Below are 26598 nucleotides of genomic sequence, written 5' to 3' on the forward strand. Positions count from 1 at the left end.
TCTACATCACTCATCATCAGGGAAATACAAACGAACTACAACCAGATACCAGCTCACACCAGTCAGAATGGCTACAATTAACAATTCAGGAAACAACAGATGTTGACGAGGATGAAGAGAAAGAACCTTCTTGCACTGTTGGTGGGAATGCAAACTGGTGTAGCCACTCTGGAAAACAGTATTTACGTTTCTCAAAAAGTTAAAAAAAGAACTACCTTGAAACCCAGCAATTGCACTACTAGGCGTTTATCCAAAGGATACAAAAACAGTGATTCAAAGGGGTACATGCATCCCAATGTTATAGCAGCAATGTCCACAATAGTCAAACTATGGAAGGAGCCCAGATGTCCATCAATTCATGAATGGATATAGAAGATATGGTATACACACACACACACACACACACACACACACACACATTGGAATACTACTCAACCATAGAAAATAATGAAATCTTGCCATTTGCAATGATGTGGATGGAACTACAGTGTATTATGCTAAGCAAAATAAGTCAGAGAAAGACAAATACCATATGATTCCACTCATATGTGGAATTTAAGAAACAAAACTGAACATAGGGTAGAGATGGAAAAATGAAATTAGGTAAAAACAGAAACGGAGGTAAACCATAAGACTCTTAATTATAGGAAACAAACTGAGAGTTGCTGGAAGGGAGGCCATGGGAGGGGGGTGTATCCCATTGGGTGATGGACATTAAGGAGGGCACTGAATGTAAAGAGCACTGGGTGTTATATGCAACAGATGAGTCATATTCTACCCCTGAAACTAATAATAAAGAAAGAATATATCTAAAATAAACATTCCAGGTTCCTTAAAATATGCACACCTATTATTGATGTTCTTTTTTTTTTTGATGACCAAACTCTTGAAATAGCCACAATTATTTGAATAAATTAATGTACATGTTTTGTATTATTCATATAATTCTACTTTCATAAATCTCCCATAACTTTTAAGGAGGAAATAGATAATTTTAAATCTCTAGTTAATTATCATGAATTAATTGATGTTATAAAATGAGCAAACTTGAACCCCTAAGGTAAATTTTTACTTAGAACTTTGGCTAGATATTATTATATATTAAGTATTGTATCTTAAATAGTAAATGCTAACAACATTTCCTGATTTATGCCATACATGAAAATTTTTACTACCTTAAAATATTTCTATGGCTCCCTTTTGTACTTTCTTAGCAAAACCTACTGTTTGGGAAAAAAAAGGGGAGGGAAAGAAGAAGATAGTAATGGAGATGACATTCCCTTCATTATCCCCCAGTCATATATTTGGTAAATCATTTGTTAAGTATCATTACTTCAATTTTTTTTTCAATGTCCTAGTTCTGACACAGTTCTGATCAAATTTTTGTTACTCAATAAACATGGATTAATTCATTATGCCTTTTATATTTCTGAAAAATCACAAATGGAAATAAGGAAACTAAGAACAGACAAATAGAGTTACAACAAATTATACAAACATTCAGAGAACCTGAGAAAGAGATTTGTATTCATGAGACAGGATGGGGGAGTCAGATAGTCAGATATATGGCTTAAACAGTAGCGATTTATTTCCATAATTATATTTCTACTGCAAGGAGGAGATCATTAGAAGATATAGGATGGTAGAAAGCAAGAGACCTTGGTCAAAGCCTTAAAAGAGGATATGTAACAGAGAACAGAACTGAGGAACATTAAAACAAGGGACCAATGCCTTGAAGTTTTGACACAGAAAATCTTTTCAGGAGCCAACACTGGAGCATTGTAATGATGTGAACTCAGGTTCTTAATGTAGGTGGAAGGGATAACAGGTAACTACTGAAGATCTGCACAGAGACCTAGACTCTGTGGTGATAGATAGGCAACTAATGGTCATGCATTATGAAAAAACAAAAAGTTTCAATGAGAGGTGCTAATAAAACCAAGGTAAGTGCCTGGTAAACAAGGATGAGTTCCAAAGTATGGATTTTAAGTGGCAGGCGATAGTGGGAGTAAAGGCCCTTAGAAGAAAATCCGTTCATTACTTTATGAAGGAAAATTCACATATTGTGATGGTTGAGTGTAGTAAGACTCCAACCTTCAGATGAAGACCTTGGGTCTTTAAAAACTGAGATAGCTTACAATATTACAGCAATATGATTAAATAACCTTCCTTTTCAGTAGTAAAGTAACTGTGAAAAATGTGGGGATTAAGTGGGTGGCAAATATGAAATACATTGAACATATTTATTTTAGGATGTCAGAGAGCTTATTTTAACACTTTTATTTATGATGAAAGTTCATATGAATAGAGAAGCTGTACGATTGCATAGTATATGTCAAGTAGTTATTGATTTTTAGTGTCTTCAGAAAAATATTTTAGTATTTCAAAGTGTGATAACTAAAGACTGGTCAGAAAAATTAATTTTAGAATGAGAAACCAAAGGAAAAGTGGAATTAAATGACCTGAGAATATTAGAAGATTTACTATTATGTAATTATGTTATGTAATAAAAGTGTCTCATTAAAGGGTTTAAGATCAATATTGCACCAAATGTGTCCAGGTACATGTTCCAACATTTCCAATTAAATACCTCAGTTAAGTTTTGACCTTGAAGCAGCAGTTACATTAAAAATGTATTCATTTTAAGATTATAAAATAGCATATTGATTTTTTAACAAAAAGCTACATAATTAATCCTATCTAATTGCAATTGATGACATCAAATTGGCCATTCAAATGTCACCTGCAATTCTGAGGGTTACTTTACTACATCATAGTTGTAATGTTATATTATCCCAATCCATTTCAATATTCTCATAAATGGCTTACATAGTAATTGTACAGTGCCAAAATATTAAAGTTGTGTTTCATCCTTAAGATTTTTTTCTCATTTTATTCTAGTCATTTTTTAAATTTAATTTTTGAAATTTTTTTGTTATTTTTAGTTGAAGTATAGTTGACATACATGTTTCATTAATTTCAGGTATACTACAGAGTGATTTGACAACTCTATGTTATGCTATGCTCACCACAAATATATTTACCATCTGTCACATACAATGTTATTACAACACTATTGACTATATTCCTTATCTTGTATCTTTTGTCTCCTATTCCATAACTGGAAGCCTGAGGCCAGTTTTGAATATATTATTATAAATTATCACAGACCTTTTGCTGAAGACGTCTGACGGTTGTTACATATATTTATTTATCATCCTTCTGTTTTTCTGTTTATAATGCTAAAAGTTTAAATATACTTTTTGCATAAGATGAATTGATAAACCATATATAAACATTTGTCACATGCAAATTTTCTAAATCATCAATTAAAATTGAAGAGATCACAAAATAATGCATTGATTTGTTCAGCAAATGCATAAGAACTGAAGTGTATATTTTGCATTCACTATTCTTTGTCTCTACCAAAACTATGCAGACTGAGCCCTAAATTCCAGACATTTGTTTGTTTGCATATTGAATTATAATTGATATATAACATTGTATAAGTTCAAGGTATACAAAATATTGACTTGATACTTTTGTATATTGCGGTATGATTACCAACTTAACATTAACACCTGTGTCATGTCACATAATAATCATTTCTTTTTTGTGATAGGAACAATTAAATTTAGTCTCTTGGCAACTTTGAAGTTTATAATGCAGTACTACTGACTATCACTATGCTGTGCACTCGTTTTCAAGGATTTATTTATCTAGCAGTTCCAAGCTTGTACCCTTAACAACATATCCCCAAATTCACTAGCCCATAGCTTCTGGGGAGGTAACCAGCACTCTACTCTCTGTTTTTACAAGTTCAGCTTTTTAAAGTCTACATATAGGTCAGATCATACAGTATTTGTCTTTTTCTATCTGACGTGTCTTAGCATAATGCCCTCCATGTTCATTTATGTTGTCATAAATGGCAGGATTTCCTTCTTTCACATGGCTGAAAAATTCCAGTGTGTGTGTGTGTGTGTGTGTGTGTGTGTGTGTGTGTGTACCACATATTCTTTAGCCATTCATCCACTGACAGACATCTAGGTTGTTTCCACATCTTGGCTATTGTGAATAATGCTGCAATAAACATGCGGGTGCAGATATCTCTTTAATAGCCTATTTTCATTTCCCTTGAATATCAATACTCAGAAGAGGAATTACTGGATCATATGATAGTTGTATTTTTAATTTTTTGAAGATTCTCTATACTGCTTTCAATGGTGGTCGAACCAATTTACATGCCCACCCACAGTGTACATGTGTTTCCTTATCTCCACATCCTCACCAACACTTAACTCATCTTCTTGATGTAGCCATTCTAACCGGTGTGACATGATATCCCATTGTTTTTATTTGTATTTTCCTAATGATTGGTGATTTTGAGCTTCTTTTCATGTACCTGTTGGCCATTTGGGTATTTTCTTTGGGAAAAAAAAGTTTTAAATAATTACTCTGCCCATTTTTCAAAATCAGTTTGTTCATTATTGAGTTATATGGGTTATTTACATTTTTTGAAGTTTTTATTTAAATTCCACTTATTTCACGTACAGTGTAACATTAGTTTCAGGTGTACAATATGGTGATTCACCACTTCCATATAAAATCCTGTGCTCAATCACAGCAAACGCACTCCTTAATCCTCATCACCTATTTAACCAATCCCCCACCCATCTCCCTCCTGGTCACCATCAGTTTGTTCCCTATACTTGAGTCTGTTTCTTGGTTTGCCTCTTTTTTTCCCTTCACTTGTTTGTTTTGTTGCTTAAATTCCACATATAAGTGAAATCACATGGTATTTGTCTTTCTCTGACTGACTTATTTCACCTAGCATAATACACTTCAGCTCCATCCATGTCATTGCAAAGAGCAAGACTTCATTCTTTTTGATGGCTGAGTAATATTCCACTGTGTGTGTGTGTGTGTGTGTGTGTGTGTGTGTGTGTGTGTGTGTGTATCTTCCATATTGTCTTTATCCATTCATCAATGGACACTTGGGCTGTTTCCATAATTTGGCTATTGTAGATAATGCTGCTATAAACATCATGGTGCATTCATCCCTTTCAAATAGTATTTTTGTATTCTTTGTAGTTTTGATTTCACTTCCCTAATGATCAGCAACATCGAGCATCTTTTCATGTGTCATCTATATGTATTGGCCATCTGTATGTATTTGAAAACATCTATTCATGTCTTCTGTCCATTTTTTAAATTGGATTATTTGTTTTGGGTGCTGATTTGATAAATTCTTTAAATATTTTGGATACCAACCCTTTACCAGATATGTCATTTGCAAATATCTTCTCCCATTATACAGGTTGTCTTTTAGTTTTGTTGATTGTTTCTTTCACTGGGCAGAAGGTTTTTATTTTGATGGGGTCCCAATAGTTTATTTTTCCTTTTGTTTCCCTTGCCTCAGGGGACATAGTTAGAACAGAGTTGCTATGGTCCATGTCAAAGAGTTTACTGCCTGTGTTCTCCTCTAGGGTTTTGATGGTTTCAAGTCTCACATTTAGGTCTTTAATACATTTCAAATCTATTTCTGTGTGTGGTATAAAAAGTGGTTCAGTTTCATACTTTTACATGTTGTTGCCCAGTTTTTCCAACATCATTTGTTGATGAGACTGTCTTCCCATTGGATATTCTTTCCTTCTTTGTTGAAGATCAACTAACCATATAGTTGTGGATTCATTTCTGGGTTCTCTATTCTGTTCCACTGATCTTAGTATCTGTTTTTGTGCCATGACTATACTGTTTTAATCACTACAGCTTTGTAATATAACTTGAGGTCTGGAATTGTGATGCCTCCAGCTTTACTATTCTTTTCCAAGATTGCTTTGGCTATTAGGGGGCCCTTTGTGGTTCCATACACATTTTAGAATTGTTTGTTCTAGCTCTGTGAAAAATGCTGGTGGTAATTTGATAGATATTGCATTAAATGTGGAGATTGCTTTGGGTAGTATAGACATTTTAACAATATTTGTTCTTCCAATCCATGGGCATGGAATGCCTTTCCATTTCTTTGTGTCATCTTCAATTTCTTTTATCAGTGTTTTATAGTTTTCGGAGTACAGGTCTTTCACCTCTTTGGTTAGGTTTATTTCTAAGTATCTTATTATTTTGGGTACAATTATAAGTGGTACTGTTTTCCTAATTTCTATTTCAGCTCCCCATTATTGGTGTATAGAAATGCAACAGATTTTGTACACTGATTTTGTATCCTATGACTTCACTGAATTCACTTATTAGTTCTAGCAGAGGTTTGATTGAGTCTTTAGGGTTTTCTACATACAGTAACATGTTATCTGAAAACAATGACAGTTTTAATTTTTCCTTACTGATTTGGATGGCTTTTATTTCTTTTTCTTGTCTGATTGCTGTGGTTACACAAAATATCTTTCTATTCATTTGTGTCTTTTTCAATTTCTTTTATCAAAGTCTTAGTTTTCATTGCATACAGCTTTCACTTCCTTGGTTAAATTCATATATATATACACACACTACTGGGGAAAAAAAAAGAAAACTATTCCAAGAATTTACTTCAGAATGGAGAAGTTCACATATGCAAACAAATAAAATTGTATAATGAAGCACTACATATTAGGATAGATGTTTATATGTGGGAATAATGTAAAAAATAATTCTTCAAAGGAAAAACATAAGGTCATGGGAAGATGTGAAAAAGATACATTCTTGTTACTTACGATATTTATTTTATTGATGAAGGATAAAATACAGGTGAATAATTTCTAAGAAAGTAATTAAAGAAAATATATGATTGAAAGCCTGAAAGCATGGAATAAAAACTAAATATGGAATGTTTTCTTGCCAAGCCTTTACTTAGAACTTTCAGTTGTCTATAGAAAGAAAGCCTTGTTGATCTTTACACATGACACTTCCCTGTTTTATATTCTGGTCACACTCTCCTATGCTGAGATATTTTCTGCAGGCATGCCATCTAGTTCCAAATCCTTGCACATACTGATACTTCATCACAGAAAATACTTTTTCTTTCTCTATTAACTAGCTAACTCTCATATACATTTTCTTTTGTCATTTTTTTTTATTGTACACTCACATACATTTTAGATCTCAACTCAAAGTCACTTTCACAGGAAATATTTTCCGAACAGCTCCCTCTCCTATATACACATAAATTAGCATTTAACATAAATTTTTAGAGTTTATTGTCATATTCCTTTATAGCACTTATAGGTAGCAACTGTTTAACTATTACTTGTCTGGTCAAATGGACTGTTTGTTCATGAAGAAAAGTACAGATCATTTTCTTTTTTCTGTTTTTCCCTGTATCTATAGTACCTATCACAATGCCTGGATCCAAAATACATTCGTTGAATGGAGTAATCGTATAGACCACTTCTCCCTCAGGTAAAAGTAGGCGCCCACATACGTTGATTTGAAGTGTGCCATATATTTAAACATTTCTTCAAATATCACCTTTTCCACATATTCTTTCCTTTAGTATAGAGAAAACTGAATCAGATTTAAAACAATGTAAATGCCCATCAATGACGGGTTAGTTAAATAAATGAAATAATATTTGTCTACTAACAAAAAAGTGAAGGATTTCTATTTCCAGTGTGAGGAAGTAACTGATAGTGAGCTTGCTTTCTTAGTGTAAAGAAATGCAACACTGTACTAAATATATAAAGCAAATATTGTTATACATTGGACAACATTGTAGGATTGTGATTACTCTGGCAGGCAAAAACTAACAAGAAGAACTCTTACCCCATCCTTGTTTTCTACTGAGAAACAATTTATGTACCATGTGCAGTGAAAGAGATCACAAGCTAAGCATGGCTGCTAAGGAAATATATCAGACTTCAGAGGGGAAGTAGTGGCTAACATTCATGGAACAAATACTGGAGAAGAAGGATCTAAACATAAGACCTACAGAAATCTGCATGGAAATATTGTTGGCATTTTTGCTGAATACCAAGCTATATAATCCTTTGGCAAAACTCAAAGATGGAAAATAAAAATTACTTGGGAGATGTAAACTGAATAATTTCAAGAGATTATACTGGGCTGCGAGACTGTTGAATTTTGAGAAGCCAGGAAGAAGAGACTTTATATAATACCAGAGGCATTTGGCAAAGACGCACACAAAAAGGATACATCTTGATAGTAGGCTTAACCTTCCCAGAGAAGAGGCTACCCTAGACCTACATTTACATTGCTTAAAAACAAGTCTAAGGATTTGAGATAGAAAAGGAAAACATCAGCAAACTTGAAGATATGTCATTTTATTATTATTTTTTAAATTTTTATTTATTCATTTGATAGAGAGCACAGGTGAGAACATGAGCAGGGGGAAGTTAGAGGGAGAGGGCGAAACAGACTCTCTACTGAGCAGGGAGCCCGGTCCCAGGACCCTGGGATCATGACCTGAGCCGAAGGCAGATGCTTAACCAACTGAGCCACCCAGGCACCCCAAAGATATGTCATTTTAAATGATCAAATATGAGGAACAGATAGAAAAAAAAAAGAATAAAGAAAAATGAACAGATCCTTAGAAACCTTTAGGACACAACAAAACATAACAACATACACATAATGGGAGACTTAGAAGGAGAGGAAAGAAAGAAAAGGAGGAAAAAGAAAATTGCAAAAAATAATGGCTGAAAAATTTCCAAATTTGATGAAAAGTATTAAACTATAGATCTAAAAATCTCAGCAGACTGCAATTAGTAAGAATTCAAAGAGATACCATATTTAGATACATACACACCTGAGTGTCAAACTGTTCAAAAGAAAAAACAAAGAAAGAATCTGGAAACCAGGAGGAAAGAAGTGATCCATCACATACAAGAGATCCTTTGTAACAGTAACAGCTGATTTCTCATCAGAAATCATAAGGCAAAAAGGTAGTGTGATGATATATTCAAAGAGCTGAAAGGGAAAAAAAAAAACCACTATTGACCACAAATTTTATAGCTAGGAAACTTATTCACCCTCTTGCAGTACTTTCTATTAATATGTGTTTCATTTTATTCATTTGTATCAGTTTAGGGATCACAAAAAGCAACCATTTCTATTATCAGCCCACATCCAGTGTTTCTGAAGACACCCATAGGGACCGACTGAAATGAAATTGGAAAAACTCTCATTTCAATTCCATGACTAAGGGCTTTATTTGGTGTCCAGATGGTATATGTAACTTTCTTTGTCACAAAGTTTGTAGCATTTGGAGTTATTTCATCCTCATTAATCATGCATATCAGATATTTGGTTATTAAATATGTGAAATACTCAGTGCTTTTGAACTGGGTAATTCTTTTTCATCAGAGTTCCTCTTCATCATGTAGCCTACACATACTGATATCCAGTCACAAACATTTTTGAAACTACATCTTTTAAAAAATGATCCTTTTCAAAAAAGTTAAATCCTAAATTTAGAGTATAGGTCAAAGATATAAATATAAAGAGCAGCATTTTGGAAGTTGTAATAGTGGTTAAAGGGAATAAATGACATTTCAAGCAGTTTAAAATTATAGCCAATTCGGCTTTTCTTCTAGTTCAAATGTGATGGATTTTTTTTAACATGAATCAAAATTACTCAGCATTAGCCAAAGTAATTGGCTGTTTGACTATCAATGCCATATGTTGCTAAAAATAAACTTGGAACTCAGAATGGGCGATCTACCATCAGTATTTTTAGAAATGTTTTGGAGATACGCTGAAAGTAATAAAACACTCATATCAAACAGTGCTAAGAATTGAGTTAAGGACACTTGGTTGTCTTCACTAGAGCTGATTTCTTTTATTTTTGGCACCAGGTAAAGCTCAGTTAGAGATGGATCAAACAGAGCAAGAGGCAAAGGAAGACATGGACTCCCCCATGGTACTTGGTAATGAACTTTGGTTCATATGAGAGTGTTTTTCTTCTTGTGTACATAGTTGAACATGGCATGATTTTTCAGATGATCATTTTATCCAATAAATACACAATTATCCACTGAGCACCCAAAAAGACAATTTCCCAAAAGGTAAGTAGTACAATATAATTGAAGGATAGGGTGCAAACAGGGGACTGCCAAATGTGACTAAAAATTTATTCTTTAGTTCATATATTAAAAATACCACATCAATGTGTTTCTCAAACATATTTAAACAGGGATGTCATTGAACTTTCTTCTTATAACTTTTTTCGTAACAATCAACAACAAAATTTTTTTTTAGCCTTTGATTCATATTGTGCCTCACTACCTTGATTACCAAACCCTCAATTTAAGGTCCAAGTACTAGGGCATCATGTCTACAGCTTAGTAGATTCAGAAAATGTGTGTGTGTGTGTGTGTGTGTGTGTGTGTGTGTGTGTACAGATTGAAACTGAGAAAAGAAAAAGGAAAGATAAAAGCAAATACGGCAAGATGTCAACTCAGAAAATCTCATTGAAGGTTATATAGAATTCTTTGTGCTATTCTAGTAACTTTCCTGTAAGTCTAAAATTACATCAAAATAAAAACTTAAAAGAAGAAAACAAAGGCCTCACTTTCTAAAATTCTGAGGTTTTGTTGAGCTGTCATGCAGGAAGATAAAAACGGACATATTCATTTTATGAAATTTTAAAAATATGATAAATCCAAGTTCAATAAAAGAAGAATTTGTAAACATTTTTAGACTATAGATTTCTTACTAGAGTCTACAGGGCACAATGGAAATAAAATACGAATACCAGAATCTTCCACTCTGTATATAATATTTACTAATATTTACTATTGGGGAACAAAATATATCCCTTTACCTTACCATCTCTTTGTAATACAAATTTTATATCCTAATTAGAGTCATATAATAGTAGGTTGGGAAATATATGTAACAAGAAAGCCAACATCAATTTACATTCCTAGCATATTATTGCCAATATATCCAGGTATAATTTATGGGTAAGTAACCAGACACTGTGACCTAATGACTCTCTTTCTTGATTATATTTCAGCTGGATTGATTTTTTTTAATCTACATCCTAGAAAAGCAGGAAATTTTTATGTCATTCTTTGAAATAATACATAAACTTGTCATGTAGTAGAGTAGTAGTGATTCTGTTGATAACAGAAAATCTAATAGATTAGAAATGGATCCTCCAAGTCCTTGTTTATTTACAAACATTTCAATAAAACCATACAACTGTTTATCAATATTGATTATTCCATCATACAAACAAAAGTTTATAAGTCGTTCATTATTTCATTTATTCATTTGACAAATGTTTATTGTGTGCCTCCAGGGTGCCAGAGATTTTTCCAGGCACTAGGGATTTGGTAATGAACAAAAGAGAAAAAATAAAATAAATACCTGTCTTTTAGTGAGCTCCCATTTGAAAGGGGGAAAACAAGAATAAATAGACAAATACAATATATTATATATAAGATGATTATTGTGACAGATTAAAAAAAAATAAAGCAGCACAAGGGGAAAGAAGACCTAACACAAATGAAGGCTGCTTTTTTAAACTGAGTGGTTAGGGAAGTCCTTATTGATGAAGTGACATTTCATTATCAGTGAAGGACTACTCCGTGCAGATATTTGGAGAAAGTTTTTCAATGCAAAGGCCTTAACACATATAGGATATTCTGGTCCCACCAGGGAACAAAGGAGGAAGTATTATAGGGAGAGGAGAGAGGATAGATAAGATTATTGAGGTCCCAAAGACAGAAGACAGACAGGGGCTAGATCGTGTAGTGGTTTCAAGAACTTTGGTTTTAACTCAGAATGAAATGAGAAATCATTGGAAAGTTTTGAAAAAGTGATCTTACTCTACCTGCTAAGTTCATGGTGGGCAAGGGAATAGAGAGGAGACCATCTCTAACCTATGGTTGTAATGCAGGAGCCAGTCACCAGCAGATTGGATTAGCCAAATGCCTACCAACTATTGCAGACAATAGTCTCAATTTCTCCAGTGATTTAGATTTGATATCTCTAAAATTGCTTCAAGTTTTAACATCCCATTAGCCTTTGTGTGCCCTAAAGTGGAAGTCACAGTCAATTAGAGTCGAAAGTGTTTAATAAGACAAGCATAATAGTACCATGTATATCAAGATGCCTACTCCTCCTTCTCATAACATGTGCACTTGTATTTGCAGAGCAGTGGTGTAATTGATGGCATATCTGTTAGTCTCAACAGAAGACAGATGGCACACACAAATTAGGATAATTTGAAGAGGATTTATAAATAAAGAGAATAATTATTGAGGTGTGGACAGGGTGCAGAGGTTCCACAATAGTGCAGGAATCTCAGCCAACAGCCAGGAAGCAGCAACTATCTGTAGGACCAAAGGGAATGAGGAAAGGAGGAGTTTACTAGAATCATAAATGAAAGAGAATCCTGCAAAGCAGGCTCAGTAAAAGGAAGAATGACCCATTATGGAAAGAAATTCCAGCCTAGGATTACTTCTGGTGGATGGAACTAACAATAAATGCCCCAACTTCACTCTCATCCCTTAACTGTCCTCCTTCCCTCCATTGTCTGAATGGAGATGAGAGCCAGAGGTCCTCAGAAACTGATATACTCTATACAGGTGACCTCACAAGGATAGAGAACAGGGAAGAGAACCTGGAAGAGTTGCCCAGGAGGAGCAATTGGAAACTACCTGACACAGAAGGCAATGAAAATTGCCTTGTCATATTTATTCATGCATTTCTTCACACATTTATTTAATCGATAAAAAAATCATTGAATATATCCAATGCACCAGTACTAGTCATAGATTTGGATTTATGGTAACAGTTTGAAGAGAAAGGTTTTCTGATAATATAAAAAGTACAAAGCCCCAAACATAATCCTAATCCATCCTGTATCCTACAATCAATTGTACACAGTACAAACAAGAAATTGTATACTATTAGGAGGGCTAGTCTAGTTCTAACTTCATTATGTTCTTCTAATGGAGAGAAGTTTGGACCCTTCTGGAAATTGTGTCTCAAAATAAAAGGAAAACCAACCAAGATTTTCAAGAACAATTAGGTATGAGGAATCCTGGGGGGAAATCCAGTATCTTGTAAATGGGTGGCCACACCTGTAGATAAGCACAAAGAGGTAGGATGCAGCAAATTATGGAATAAGCAGTCATCTGGGGCTCAGTTCCAATTAAAACTGTACCCAAGCTCACCAAACACATACACTAATGGTCATTTCCACTGATTTAGATAGAATTTAACGATGTAGCCAAGATCGTTCAAAAATATTAGTCAGATCACATCACTTCTCACAACAAACACCACAATGGCGTGGCAGATCCCTGAGAATCAAAGCAAAATTCCCAGTATCATCTATGAGGATCTAAATAAGCTGGGCCTACTCTCCTTGCCATCTCTCCATTCCCATCTCCACCTGTACCCCAAATCCCTTTTGTGCACTCTGCTTCAGCCATACTGCGTTTTTGCTGTTTCTTACACATGCCCGGCTTGTTCTCAACCCAAGGGCTTTACACTGTCTGTTATCTCTGCCTGGAGCGTTTTTGTTTTTTGTTTTTTGTTTTTTTTTTTCAAAGATATCTGCATCGCAAACTCCAAAACATCCTGATGCTAACATGTCACTTTATCAGTGATGCCTTCTTTCACCATCTGATGTAAAATAGGAATTTCTCACTCCGATCCACTCCCACCAAGATTCTCTCTAACCAATTTCCCAGCTTTATTCTTCCCCACATTTATCACTATCAGTGCACTTACTTATTTTTTAGCTTTCTTTGAAAATCACAACTAAACCTTCATTCCCTCAAGGGCAGAGATTTTTGTGTTTTGTTTGTGGTTTTATCCCCAGGGATTAGAACATATATAGACTAATATAAAGGAGATATATTCAATGCTATTTGTAGAGTAAATGGATAATGAATACTTTGACATTTGAGGTAGTAAACTAAGAGATATGAGTAACCAGGTAATAATTTTACAACTCATTAAAATTTCAGCGTAAAAATTAGAAGCAGACAAGGAGGTTCTTGGAAGCAGCTGGCTATATAAACGATTTCTTATGTAGTAACCAATAGTACCTGAATAAAGGTCTCCTAGAAAGTAAAGGAATGAAATTCATAGAGATTGGATGATAAATGAAAGCAGCTTTCCTGCTTATTAATAAAGAAAGGCTACTTAACTGCCTTCTGTGAAGATATTAAAAAATATGAAAAGGACTGTAGAACAAAGTATTATTAAAAACATTTCATACAAAAAAGCAGTTTATTGAACATGATGCCCAGGAAATCTTTAGTAATAATAATTATGAAGGATTAGGTTGCATCACTTTGTAACAGGTACTAGGTTGTGGAAAACAAAGTAAGTACTTTGATTTCCTCTCCCAGTTTATCTATGCAGCTGAGATATTTACATGTCTGATGATTAAAAATAGTTAAAAAGATAGAAAATACAATAAGAATTATGAAAAGTGAGCTTTTTTACCAGATTATTTTATCCTACTGAAAGTTCAAACGTCATTCTCAATTATATTGTTTTATCATGAGTTCTTTTTTACAACCTAGTAAGATGAACAAGAACGCAAGAATTACTACTCTTCTTTCACGAGGTCATAAAGTTTAGCCTCAGATAAAGGTCTGTTTACATAATCACAGGCACACTTCTAGAGTATAAAGCAGAGACATATATTCAGGTCTTCTGTTTTTTTAGCCAAGGTTTATTCACCAAGATTCCAACATACGCATATAGGCAACGTATCCTAACAGACTGAAAAAAGTGTTCATATGCAATACCCAGTAATGACAAAGACCATAATTCCTTTGGAAATCTGTAAAGCACCCGACTCACTAAAGAGCAGAATGGTTAATAGATTTTTGATTTGCATGGATAGTTCATCAGAACACTGAAAAAGCTATAGATAACGAATGCTATCCAGGACTTAATTTTTCAACTATGTAGAATTCGTTAGTTTTACACAAGTTATCAAGAACCTAGGAGGAAAATAAATACTCATACTAGAGATGATAATAGTCAAGAAAGTGGATAGGGTATAGTTTAACATGTGTTTTATGTCAATAAAACAGATATCAAAACCATCCATAAATACGTACTGTATTTTGTTCCAGGCAGTGCTTATAAGGGTGTATCCACTTAGTATCATGCAAGGTGTATCTTAAAAATCTGTACATGTTACTGAAAATAAGGTATGATTCAAGTGTACCTCTGTGTGTGTGTGTGTGTGTGTGTGTGTGTGTCTGTCTGTCTGTCTGTCTGTAGCAGGGGTCGGCAAACTACTGCCCACGGACTAAATTTAGCCTCCTGACTATTTTTATAAACAAAGTTTTATTGGAATACAGCCAACCTATTATTAATTTAGATCTTTTCTATGGGCTGCTTTCATGCTACAATTGTTGAGTTAACAAGTTGAAACACAGAATTTATGGCCCTTAAATCCTAAGCATTTACTAACTGACACTTTACAGAAAAAAGTTTACTGAACCTTGATGTATTGTAAGATCTAGATCTAGATCTAGAAGGAAGCAAGTTGGAAAGTTACTGTAGCAATGTAGGTAGTACTTGGTAGATTAGGAGGCATGAAGGAAGGAGAATGATGTCTGGAATACAGCAATATTGTGAAATACAATTACAATTTGCTCTGGAGTGTTCCCTATGGAGGGCTTGCTTTTGTATACATTCACTGGCAGAGCTTTACCTGCAGAATTCGAATTATCTACAGGGGACTGAATGAGCTGATGTTTGAGTGTCACCGTATATTATGATTTAATTGGCCCTGAGGGTGACCTTGACATCAGGGTTCTGGAGAGTGATTCTAATCTATAAACAAGTAGTTGAAACTACTGCTTTGGTATATGTATCATTTTAGAGCTATTTAGACATCGGATTATTCTTAGTTTATTTTATTGACAAATTTCATGCTTACACTTAGTGAGGTAACAAGGCTCTCTATCCTTTTGCATGTTACTGCTTCACATACCATTTTTTATAGTGCACGTAATTTCCTTAAAATAGTATGAGTCATGCAGTAAAATAATTTTAAACATTTTGTTTTTCTATATGAAAATTCTCAGCCTCAGCTATTGTTGCAACATTATCAAGTAGTCAGAGGCTACTTGTAAGATCTATAACAGAAATCACTTTTGTAATCTCTGTCAATGCAACAATAACAAAAGAAGACTGAGTTGTGTTGTATTAGCTCCTCATATACTGTGAACAGGGTAGTAGAAAGATTTTCTGAAGTATTAAACAACACTTAGTAGAGCTTTGAAGAGTACATTGCAATCATCTCTTGATTTACACATCAGATGCACTGCTGGAAAATTTGCTGCCTATTAAAACCTTTCAAAAATAATGTGTGCTTATATGTGCAATGGAATTAGATTATACTTTCAGATCATTTCAAAAGGGTTTTTCACTTATGTATATATCCAAAGACCATCCTTAAAGGCATCTGTGATAGAGGAAATATGCCCTTGTGCAGGACTGTCCTCAGCATTCTAGGAGGCTTAGCAGCTTTGGTCCTCTATCAGCAGCTCTCTCCAATGAATGGGAAAATCAAAAGTGTACTAAGTTTTCAAAATCTTACTCCTAAGGATCGTCTAGTACCACTTGTATTGAAAACCACAGGCATAAATGATCTAATTGTACATTATTATTGTTGATAAGTTTTATGCTCAGGAGCATATTTCATCATCAAGGATGACTCAATCAAGAAATCATGTTTATTGAAGCTACTCATGTATTGAAGTACATGAATCTACTTTCTGTTCTTTGAACATCTGACATTTGCAAGTACCGGAGATGCACGGTTATCTGAGAGTCCCAGTATAATGCAGTCTGTGAATGTCCACATACCTGTTAAAGGTCAAACATCATGTCACTAGCACCACCAAGGTCAGCTGTAGCAAGCAAGATGACCTAAATTGGAGTGTAGAAGTACACAACACCCTAAGGGAGTGAACATTCAGTATTTTGGAACAGAAACTCATGTGAAACTTCCAGGTCCAGCACCTAAGATATCTACTGTTCATGATTTCAGAACACATGAACAAACAGACAATAGCATTCTTGGAAAAGAGTTCTAAGTACAGAATGGAAAATTCACATATCCGGGTAGAAATGAGAGAATCAATTCCCAAATATGAAATTTCAGATCTGCCAAGATTTGTTTGGCTTCATCTAAAATTCATCTAAAAGAGACAGTCTGTGATACAGTGGTGAAAGATATGCATTCATCAGAACAAAAGATCTATTAACCTGGTAAGCATGATCAGCGGGGGCAGTGAGGGTCTCCAGGAACATACCCCTTTGGGCATTTTTCTTGTCTATCCACTAGTTCAGAGTGGAGAGTACACAAGATAAGCTACAATAAGAATGTGAGGAGGAAAATGGTAACATCTTTTCTTTACACAGACTCCTTTTAGTCATCACCTTGATTGGATTTTTGGCCCCCACTCAGTATGAACATTTGTGTTGAGTTGTCTGATTATTCCAGTTTTTTTCTAAAAATATCCATAAATACCCATTTTAAAAGTACCCTTCTTCCTAAATGATGTTTTCCTACGATTGGAAGAGAATATAACATAGATAATCTGATCATGAAACAAGAAAGAACATATAAAAAGGGAGTCTTAGAGACAAAACCATTTAGAAAAGAAAGGTAATTTACAAGTAAAGATTGTGTGCAGAAGTATATAAACGTATCTATCAGGCATTCACAAGATTCACAAAGGAACCATGTTTGTAGATGGTGTATTCATGATGGAAAGCCAGCAATTTTCTGCCATGATATTTTCATCTGCAAAAAATTTATCACATATTTTCAGGTATAAGCGGCTCAAAGGCTCAAAAATAAAGAGAAAAGTTGCTTCAGTAATATACTGAGTAACTGACAGAACATGATTTCCTTTTTAAGCCCTATTTTCACCATACCCAAACACTTAAATTTTTTCCATTTGCCCTTTGAAATACACATTATGTCATCAATATAATTATTTATGTCCTCAGCCCCTTCTCTGATCACATTTTTTCTTTTCAATTTAACTAAACCTAGTTAACTAAGCGTGATTATCTTATAAGGTCACATAGTCCCTATAAATTCTTTCAGATGGCAGGTGCTTGATTTATCAAATTCCTCATATCAATAGTCTAGATCTGTATATCGATGGTCTCATTACTATTTTCATACCACTTTTTCCATTTTCTCCTTAAAACCATCCAGTTTTGAATCTCATATCAAAAACTCACTTCCTTCTTAATGTAGTCATGTACACACTCTAGGTAACTCCTCAGTTATCCAAAATGTTAAGTCCTATCTCAGGATCAGGTTGTCCAGCACTCCTCTTATCATAATTGTCAATGGCATACTGACCTCAGTTCTTTGAAGAGTTCTCAAAAGGTATGGTTCTTCAACTGCCTCAACCACTTCTGTGGCTACAACCCAGTCCCTATAACTACCAATAATGGTAACCACTCCATAACCTCAATTTCAAAATTCCCATGACCAACATCTCTAATCATTTCATTTATTCTGGATTCCAACAGTAATTTATAACTGTATTTGATTTACCATTTTCCCATATCCTTTCCCTTTGCTTTAGTAATCTCTTGCCTCTTTGCCTAGCTAAACTCAATGGTCCATCTTCATAATCATTCCCTTCCATATAATTTCAACTCCTTTTTTCCTCTTTTCCTCCATCACATCTCATGGCAAAACCACATCTATGTTTAATTCCAACCGTGCACTTGTCACACATTAGCACCCATAAAACTAAGTATTACCGAAGGAAAACAGAGCTACACATTTTAGTTATGCTGCTCAGTAATAATACAGTTCTTGCCTTGTCCATTTATTATCCTGCACTATCAATAAGTATTTCCTATTTTTTCTTTCTCTTCAAATTTCCAAATCTTCTTGCAATAATCATTCTTCCCTGATGATCTTACTTGCTACTTTGCTGACAATATAGAAGTAAACTTAAGAGAATTTTCTTTAGCTTCTATCACTATATTTATCCATTCACCTATAGCTTGCTATGTACTCTGTCTTTTTTTCCTATTACTAAGAATAAATTGTTCAAGCTCCTAGCAAAGTTCAACCTTTTCACTTTTTTACTAGATCTCATCCCTCACTCTCCTGAATCAACTTTCGTTTCTCCACTGGATTATTCCTATAAGCATACAAACATTCTGTAATATCTCCCACATTCATGAAAACTGTGGCAGCAGCTTAGTTCTGATTATTTACACATTATCTCTGGGAAAACATAGAAAACAACAAAGATGACAATGAACAACCAACACCAAAACAGAGCCTACAAAGTTTGTATCATAAGAAGGTTCCCTATGAAACAGATTCCAAAGTGGAGATTGACAGGCAGGAGGTTTACTGGACAGTGTTCTCAGGATTAACACTTACAGGGAGTAGACAGTAGGACTGGGCAGAGGAAGAAGTTGAAATGTGATGTAGTTGCAACAGGAGCCTAGTTATCTACAGAGAAATGTGACAGAGGTCACACGTCTGCAGCCAGCATGGCCCTTCATATTTCTTCTAAAACAAGGCAAGGCATTTGGGCTTTTAGATGGTCACGTTCCTTAGTCATTGGATGCAGGCTGCCCTTGGAGACAGGCATAACCCTTAGTGAGCCAAGTCCTTTTAGCTGAGTACAATTCCTGGAGACAAATTCAATGTTACCTGGGAGGATGTGTGTCTTTGTCTTAAAGGGATATCTGGGTGGCACACCACAGCAAGAGCTACACTATACTTTCAGCAAAGTTAGGACACAAGAAGTTTGCAAACACCAAATTTTGTTTAAAATCTGTCCAACGCAGAAGTAAACAGGAAACCCATATGGGTGATCCTCTCTCTCTTTCACATCCCCAAACAAACTGAAATGTATCCACCTCTTACTATCTCCTCCACTAGTACCCATGTCCAAGTAACTAATTTTAAAAATCATCTGAAACAGGGGCACCTGGGTGGCTCAGTCAGTTAAACGTCTGACTCTTGATTTTGGCTCAGGTTATAATCTCAGAATCTTGAGATGGAGCACTGCTTCGGGCTCCACACTCAGTGGGGAGTCGGCTTGAGATTCTCTCTTTTCCCCTCGCCCGCCCCTCCCCCCCAATTGCGTGTGCGCATGCGCTCTCTCTCTCTCTCTCTCTCTCTCAAATAAATAAATAAATCTTAAAAAAAAAATCTGAAATAGAGCCATAGCCTCCTGACTGATCTCTGGCTACCACCTTTCTCCACTTCATTTAATTCATATTACAGAAAATTGAGTGATTTTGTTAAAATATAAGTTAGTTATTGTTACCTCCCTATTCAAAATGTCCTTTCAGTCATTCAAACTAAGAGATTAAAAAGTCCTTACTTATATGGGCCTTAAAGGCTCCCTGAATGATATAACTCTATATACTGTGGCCCCCTCATTGCCACATATATTCTTTGCCACTTGATCTTGCTATCCTTACTGTTCCTGGAACATTCAGACATCTTTCTGTCTCTCAGAGCATCTTCAATTGCTATGTCCTCTCTCTGGTACGTTCTATATAACAGCATGACTCCATCCCACATCTCCTTCTGATCTTTATTCCAATCACCTTCTCAGTGAGCCCTTCCCTAGTAACTCTATATTAATTTGTTAAACCCTGAAGCAACTTAATACTAAATATTTTACTCAATGTTTTCATTGTCTTCTTCCTTCAATTAGAATAGTAACTAGAAATAATTCCTAATTATTTTCTTACTATCCTAGTAGACACGTGATCCCTGAAATTTGCCTCTATCATCAAAATATATCTTGAAACTTTTTGCCATGGCCATTACTACCACTCTCATCCAAGCCACCCCATCACCTTTGCCTAGAATGTTGCATTCTCCTCCCAACTGCTCTTGGTATTTCTCTTCATTCCCAACCCCTACCACACAAACACTTCTATTTCTTCCCCAAGAGCAGGCAGAGTGATATTTTGAAAATATAAATAAGATCATATCGCTGCCCTGCATAAACGCTTAGAAACATCTTGCTTAGAAACAAAATTCAAAATTTTCAGCACATCCTACAAGACTCAGTCTACTCTTTTAACTCCATCCCTTATCACTTGTCTCCTCACTCATTTCACTAGAATGTAAAACTTATAAGGTAGGAAAGTGATTTATGCCTCTTTCGTTTACTTCTGTATGATTGGTGCTTAAGAAGACATCTAACATGTGACAAGAGCTTTGTTCTTCTCCCCCATATTTTCATTTTCTTTCTTTTGTGGCACATGGTACTTCCTAAAACTGGCTTCAATAATACTTCCCATTCCACTTCCTCTTTTCACAAGGTGACCTAACATTCCTCCTATCAGAAAGTGAAATTTATGTTTCCGTTCCTTGGAATCTAGATAGAACTGTTACTAGAGCAGAAATGACACTATGTGACCAACAAGGCTAGGTCATTAAAAGAACTACAGCACGTTCCTGATTTTCTTGAAATGTTCATTCTTAGAACTCAGCCATCATACTATGAGGAAACTTGAATAGTACAAGGGAAAGCCCACATGTGGAAGAACTGACATAATGGCTTCGAGTCCCAGTTGAGTTTCCTGAACATGTGAGTAACTTATCTTGAACATAATACTATCTAAACTCTTCAATATTTGTCACCATCTTTACCTAAATTATTTAATTTGATCTTCACAATCTTTTATAAAATAATCACTATGATTCCTATAACAAAGGTAAATAAATGAACATGTGAAAATTAAAATGACTTGTTTAAAGTCACCTCAGTGGGTGGAATTCTAAAGCATGTGTAACACGTGAAGAGTTTGGGACATGTTTAGAAACAATAAACACCTATGATTAATACCACTGATTAATACCACCTTTGATTACAGAAAAAAATATGTAATTGATGTTTAGACTAGAAAGCTATATTGGGGTTGGAATGATGTCACCCTCAGAGGTTTGATTTTTATTCATTAAGTAATGGATCATCTTTAATGGGTATCAGAGAAGTGTTGTAAATATTTTGAGTATATTAAGAAAATAACTGGTATGGGAAAGCATGAAGTATATAGGAGAAAACAGTATATTATAGTAGTGATTTTTCAACTGGGGACAGTTTTGTCCCACCCCCACCCCCTGGAGGACATGTGGCACTGTCTGGAGACATCTTTGCTTGACACAACTGGGGATGAGACGCTACAGGAATCAAACGGACAGGGGCCAGAGATACTGCAAAATGTACTACAATACATAGAACAGATCCCCATGACAAAGAATTCTCTGACTGAAAGTGTTACTGGTGCTAAGGTTGAGGAAATCCCTGTATTATAAAGTTGATATCCCCTAGTTTGTGCTCATCTGGCACCTATTACTTCTGAATTATAGTTAAAATACTGAATAATTACTCTTGCTTTCCCACAAGCCTGCACAAAACCACAGTACAAAAACGTCCAGTTCCTCTTAATAGCCACAGCTCCTACCCATGGCAAATAATTAATGGATGAGTGCTGATGTGAACTGAATTCGGGTAATGAGATCCTAAACTAGGACAGTAGAACTGGGAATTAAAAAAAGAAGAAAACTGATATGAAAACATTCAAAAGTTAGAATCACTATGATTTGGCAATTGATAAAGATAATAAAGGACAGTTTAGCATGAAAAAGATTTTGACAAATAAACAGGTAGAAAATAAATCAAAAAAATTTTCAAATTGAAAAAGTTTTATTTAGTTGCTAGGAGAAGACCATACTAGGTTGCTTAATAGGCAGGAACAAAAACAAGTCTCAAGTGTAAGAGTATTCAGAGTGATCAATGCAGATTGTTGCATCATCTATAAATATGAAGCTATGGTAAGGTATGAGATTGTCTAGGGAGATCGGATAGAGCTAAAAAGAATATTGGCTGAAGACAAGGCCTGGGAATACCGATACTGTACTTAAGATGGGGCTGGTGGAAGGGTAGTAAGAAGAGTCTTAAGAGTATTAGTCAGAGGGGCACTTGGGTGGCTCATTTGGTCAAGTGTCTGCCTTGGGCTCAGGTCATGGTCCCAGAGTCCTGTAATCGAGTCTCCCATTGGGCTCCCTGCTCCACGGAGAGGCTACTTCTCCCTCTCCCTCTCCTGCTCTCCCTGCTTGTGCTCTCTCTCTGTCAAATAAGTACATAAAATCTTAAAAAAAAAAAAAAAAAGAGTACTAGCCAGGAAAACAAGAGTGCTGTAACATAAAGCTGCAGAGATATCAAGTAAAATATAAATATCCAAAGATCATTACATAAAGCAATTAAGTCTTAATTGAAATTAAATGCTACAAAAATATTTTAAATGCATGAAGATTATTAAGTGATTAATATCAATCCTTCCCCTTATCATTATTTAGTTTTATGTAAAAGGGTCACAGTCCAGTCTATTTTAAAATGGATCAAAACCATGATATTTACCTCACTAGACCTCCTCCTGAAATGAACATAAAGGTGAATCTGTCAGCTAGAGTCAGCTTATTTCCTTCTCAGCTTTAGTTACTGTGTTTCCTCTGTAATCACAGTCATAAATACATTCGGAAATTCTGACCTACATAAATGCATTTACTAAAAATACAAATTTTATTTTATTATGGAAGGATAAACAGATCATCCCTGTTATTTTAAAAAAATATCTAATTGAAGCAAACATACAGAAAGGTCATACACTATACTTATATAGCTCAATGACTTTCAGAATGAATATTCCTGTATATCTTGCACACTGGTAGAGAAATAGATCATAATCAGCACCCCAGAGGGCCTTCTACAGTTTTTGCAGTCACTATCCTGCACACTATAATCTTTTTACTGACTTATAACACCTAGATTTGTTTACCCATTTTGAAATTTATGTAAATAAAATCACACGGTGCAAAGTTTTGTGGGTCTGGCTTCTTTAGCGCAATTTTACGTTTGAGATTCATCCATAATTTGTGTCTCAGTTTTGGGAAATGAACATTTCTGTATATGCAATTAGTCAACCCACGTATGTATTTCTAGTGGATATGTAAGTGGTAGTGGATTTGATGGCTCATAAGGCATACAGACCTTTGGCTTTAATAGGCACTGCCAAAGAGTTTTACAGAGAGGTGGTATCCGGTAAATATTCACCAGCTGTGTGTTACAGTACCGGTTCCTCCAGACCCTTACCCTGGATTTGCTTGCTTTTGTCTTTTTCATTTTATCCATCTGGTGTCTCTGTAGCAGGTGTCACATTGTGCTTTTATTTTGTATTTCTCTCTTAATTAATAAAGTTGAGCACATGTTTTTTCAAAGATATGTTGGGTACTTAGATGTTTCTTTTGTAAAATGCCGGCTTAATCTTTTTTTCCCCTTTTTTCTATTGCTTTATGAAACTTTTATTAATTATTAGTATTTACTTATATATTCTGGATGTGAGGATTTTGTGAGTGTGGGCCTTTCAAATGCTTTTTTCCCACTCTGTACATTCTATAGCTAGTTTTTCATTCTTTTAATTAGGCCTTTCGATGCACAGAGATTCTTGATTCTGATATAGTTCAATTTTTTTTTCTTTATGATTATTGTGTGTGTGTGTGTGAAAGAGAGACAGAGAAAGCGAGAGAGAAAGAGAGAGAGAGACTTAGGAATCTTTGAATACCCCAAGGTGAAGAAGTTGTTCTATATTTATTTTTCTCTAAAAGCTTTATTACTTTACCTTTCACCTTTTGGTCTGGAATCCTCCTGGATGGAGCTGGCTTTTGCGTATAGTTAGAGGTTGAAGTGTCTTTGTTTTAATCCTACATTTTGGTATCCAATTGGTCTCTCCTCTTTGGTTTAAAAGATTATTTTTTTACCTGTAGTAGCATAGGGTCATTTTTTTTCATAAATCAGGAGATCATACATGTGTGGATCATTTCATGGGCTCCCAGTCTGTTTCACTGGTCAGTTTACCTATCCCTGGAGTAATTCAGTATCTTAATTTCTATATCCATCTTTCTATCTACCCATCTATTCATATGCATATCCATACAGATACATACATAATTTATCTATTATACAATATATATGTATTATATATATGGGGGTGTGTGTGTGTGAATCAATAGATAACTATCTAGAAGTATATGTCTTTTAGTCTTGGTGATCTTCTTCTCAAGATTGCTTTAACTTTTCTTGGTCATATGCATTTCATATGATTTTTATAATAAGATTTGATATACATATATACATAACCATTGGGATCTTTAATGACTTGGTGTTACACGTATCGATCAATTTGGGAAGAACTGACATCTTTATAATATTGTTTATTCCAATCCATTTTTTAGGTCTTCTTTAATGGATCTATAAATATATATGTACATATGTATGTGTATATACACATTGGTGAGTTTTCAGTAACAAGGTCTTGCATATCTCTCATTAGATTTAATCCTAGAAACTTGTTTTTTATACTATAGCAAATGCTGTCTTTTCATACTTTTATAATATTTTCGCTTATATAGAGAAATATAATGGATCTTTATGCATTGATCTTATATCCAGCAATGCTGCTAAAAACACTTACTAATTTTAATAGTTTGTCAGACCATTCCTATGTTTAATCTTAAGATATATTTCTCTTCTAACATAGATGATAAAACTGATAAGATGTAGGTACTTCATAATGGAAATGAGCTGAAGAATATCAATTTGTACACATTATTTTATATTTTTATTACATTCCTACATCCACTTCTCCCAATTGTTTAAGTGGAAGAGATAGATGGAGGAGCTGACCTGGTCTGGACTAGAAATTTGTTGTTGACAAATGTTGGAGAGGATGTGGTGAGAGGGGATCCCTCTTACACTGTTGGTGGGAATGCAAGTTGGTACAGCCACTTTGGAAAACTGTGTGGAGGTCCCTTAAAAAGTTAAAAATAGAGCTACCCTATGATCCAGCAATTGCACTACTGGGTATTTACCCCAAAGATACAGACGTAGTGAAGAGAAGGGCCATATGCACACCAATGTACATAGCAGCATTGTCCACAATAGCTAAATTGTGGAAGGAGCCGAGATGCCCTTCAACAGATGACTGGATTAAGATGTGGTCCATATATACAATGGAATATTACTCAGCCATCAGAAAGAACGATTACCCAACATTTGCAGCAACATGGATGGGACTGGAGGAGATTATGCTAAGTGAAATAAGTCAAGCAGAGAAAGACAATTATCATATGGTTTCACTCATTTATGGAACATAAGAAATAGCAGGAAGATCTGTAGGAGAAGGAAGGGAAGAATGAAGGGGGGGTAAACAGAAGGCAGAATGAACCACGAGAGACTATGGACTCTGGGAAACAAACTGAGGGCTTCAGAGGGAAGAGGGGTGGGGGACTGGGATAGGCCGGTGATGGGTATTAAGGAGGGCACATACTGCATGGTGCACTGGGTGTTGTACGCAAATAATGAATCATGGAACACTACATCAAAAACTAAGGATATACTCTATGGTGACTAACATAACATAATAAAAAATTATTTAAAAAAAAAACATTTGTTGTTGAAATATGTGGCCATAAGCTTCAGAGACTGGGTAGGAAGAGTGCTGATGATTGTAGATTTCTAAATAATGCTTCTAATTCTATGAAATTAAAAAAAAAGTTTTATATTTAATCTCATAACT

The sequence above is a fragment of the Ursus maritimus genome, unplaced genomic scaffold (genome assembly GCF_017311325.1).
Source record: "Ursus maritimus isolate PB19 unplaced genomic scaffold, ASM1731132v1 scaffold_12, whole genome shotgun sequence".
Classification (NCBI taxonomy): Eukaryota; Metazoa; Chordata; class Mammalia; order Carnivora; family Ursidae; genus Ursus; species Ursus maritimus.